The 3,266-nt window shown below is 38.1% G+C and overlaps 1 non-coding gene across 1 annotated transcript; it reads left to right on the forward strand.

The window, feature by feature from the left end:
- Positions 1-1,291: 1,291 nt before the first annotated feature.
- LOC111725247 lies at positions 1,292-1,400 on the forward strand. The gene has a single exon (XR_002773355.1). It is a non-coding gene; the product is annotated as a U6 spliceosomal RNA (small nuclear RNA).
- The last annotated feature ends 1,866 nt before the right edge of the window (positions 1,401-3,266 follow it).

Here is a 3,266-nt window from a genome sequence, read left to right on the forward strand (position 1 = left end):
TACTTACCTTGGGAAATACTCCCTAAGAAAAAGCATTTGCCTTTAAATAGATAAGAGAATCTAACTGAATCTGATTCTGATGTAGCCAATAGTGATTCTATACTGGAAAAACTTTACTTATGTTTTACCTTAGTGACACGGCCCAGTGGTTCATGAAAGAAACGTGGTGAGGAGGAAGAGTGAGGGGAGCAGTGTGGACGGTGCTTCTGGTAGTTACACAGTTGCTGAAATAACATCAGTTCATGTGTGTGAGCTTGGTGGACCTAACTGCATGGTTCCCTAAGATATTACATAAACACACCCAAAGGCAGTGCACTATTATCCAACAGTTACAAACCAAACTTAGAAAATTAAGACATTTAAGGGTTTTTCCTCCCAAGAACAGTGATTTATTTAATAATTCCAATCTGAAAATACTCATTGCTGAAATGCTAAGGAAATTGCAGACAATTTTAGGAAACACTTGCATCACTAACAATGCCCCTTTCTAGTTGATGACTGAAAAGCAAGAAAGGATCAACAGCACGATCGATTTCTTCCTCTACATTCTCCTTTGAATCACTAATTCATTAAAAAGCCAGGTAGATTGCCAGGTCCACAAACTTCAGGGTCCTGTGTCTTCCAGGAAAGAACATGAATGACAGGTCAGTTCCCAAAACTGTCCCAATGTGGTAATGAACCGATGTTATTTCAGGCAAGATATAAGAACAAGCCAATACAAACCAACTAATATGCAAGAGTAGGAAATTTTTAAAAATGTGTGTGCATTGTGTTTAATATAATATTAATTATAAGTATAACACGTGGTCTATAAATCTATTTCTAATATTTTTTGCCTCATTAATCAATTTCAGAGTGAAGAATTTTAGGGGAAGGGAGAGAAAGTTACCTCATTTTGTTTGTTTATAAAGTTATTTCTCTGGAGAAATTCTACCCAAGATAAGCTTTTTTTCCCCCTAGAAATAATAAAAACAACAAACCTGACTTTTCTTCTGTTTCTGTATTCCCAAGAGCCAAATTCTATTTGAAGTAAAGATAAACACTTGTTTTTAAATGGGGACAGAATCTTTCAGTATGAACTTCAAGTATTCTATACCTCCGTCCAGAAAAACAAATTAGGGCATTTGAACTCATTTTCTTTCATCTTGCTGTATTTTTTCTCCTTATCTTAAACTGTTGTTCACTAACTGCTTTCTTGTCTGCACATTTCTTTTTACTCTGTCATGATCTACACTGGTGTCCTTGGGTACCATGGTTTAAGCTTCTTTAACATGTAAGGATTTCACTTAATATGTGCTTGCTTTGGCATCACATACACTAAAAAATTGGAATGATAGAGAAGATTGGCATGGCCCCTGTGCAAGGATGACACACAAATTTGTGAAGCATTCCATATTAAAAAAATTTTTTTTTCACTTAATACAGATGTATTTAAAATAATAATACTACAGCAGGAGCAGTGGCTCACATCCTAGCACTCTGGGAGGCTGAGGCAGGTGGTTCCTGACCAAGAGTGAGACCTCATCTCTACTAAAAATAGGAAAACTAACTGGGTGTAGTGATGGGCGCCTGCAGTCCCAGCTACTCAGGAGGTTGAGGCAAAAGGATCTCTTGAGCCCAAGAATTTGAGGTTGTTGCAAGCTATGATGCCACAGCTCTCCACTCAGGGTGACAAAATGAGATGCCATCTCAAAACAATAATGATGATAATAATAATACCGACTATTGACATTTCCAGCGAAATATAACAACGCAAACAATATAAATGACAATGAATAAAGCAAAGTATTGTACAAACTAATAACCGTAACAGTAGTCAATCAAAATTAGGAAAATGTGCTTTCCTGAGAATTTATGCTAAACATAATCTCTAAGGAATAGGAATAAAAGATAAGCCATATGAATGTTACAAGTCAATGTTAAATATCCTTTGCAGCATTCTTTGTTACAGCTAAAAATTGCAAAACGTGATTAAACAGATTCCGGTACGTGGCAGAGAGCACACAATGCAGTCTGAAGTCGGTTCCCATGCAGAATGTTTACAATGTAAAGCTAAGATAATAATCAGATTTCAGTGCTGCTTCTGCACAATGTTTACGTCTTTGTCAAATTATGTGTGTTTATCTTCAAGAACTGGAAACAATTTGGGAACAGAAATCAGAACATTTTGTGAGATTTTGAGGCATGAGCCCTTTACAAAGTTCCTTTCTTATTGGGATGTTTAAGCATTGATTTTGAAAACTCTTTTCTACTTCCATTAATGAACGAATACCGTGATCCAGATAAAAGTTGCTGGTGAAATCTCCGTCTATAAGCTCACAAGATCAATAAATATAAATTTATTTTCTGTATCTAAAAGTTAATTTCTCTATGCATAACCTTCCTCCTGAGTCTCAGGCGGCCCAGAGGGTGTGTTTACGGGGATGTCTGAGGATCCCCATCGTTGTCTATCACTGTGCATTCATCTGAGGTCATCCCTCTCCCTCCTCATTCTTGGTCACTTGGATTCTTTGATCATCTGTTCTCTTTTAAATATTTGTAGTACTCTTAGAAACATGGGAAACCAGCGATTACACCCATGCTTCTCTGGGCTACTCTTTACATTCTGGTTTCTTTCCCCTTCAAGCACACAGGAACCTTCTGGAATAAGATGGGGCTTTCCCCATCACAGAATCATGAATCTGCACATGCTGGTGTGAGTGTGGAGAGAGGGGAACACCTTTGTACTGTTGGTGGGATTGCAAACTAAAACAACCTCTCTGGAAAGAGGTATGGAGAATTCTCAAAGAACTAAAAGTTGACCACCTATTTGATCCTGAAATCACATTACTAAGTATCTACCAAGAAGAAAAAAAAATCATTCTATCACAAGGACATTTGCACCAGAATGTTTATTGCAGCTCAATTCATAATTGCCAAGATTTGGAACCAATCCAAGTGCCCATCAGCCCAGGAATGGATTAACAAACTGTGCTATATGTGTTCCATGGAGCGCGATTCAGCCATGAGAAAATATGGAGACTCCACATCGTTGGTGTTTACCTGGATGGAGTTGAAATACATCCTTCTGAGGAAAGAATCCCAAGAAGGAGGGGGAAGTATCCAATGTACTCAATACTAATTAGAAACCAATATGTAAACAACTACACACCCACACAAAACAAAAAAGACAAGTCTAGCGCAGCGGAGGGGTGGGGCAGGTGAGGGGAGAAGAGGGTGATTGGCGGGATCTCACCTAATGTGCACAATGTGAGGGTGTTCAGCAG

The sequence above is a fragment of the Otolemur garnettii genome, unplaced genomic scaffold (genome assembly GCF_000181295.1).
Source record: "Otolemur garnettii isolate 467f Iridium unplaced genomic scaffold, OtoGar3 scaffold00034, whole genome shotgun sequence".
Taxonomy (NCBI): Eukaryota; Metazoa; Chordata; class Mammalia; order Primates; family Galagidae; genus Otolemur; species Otolemur garnettii.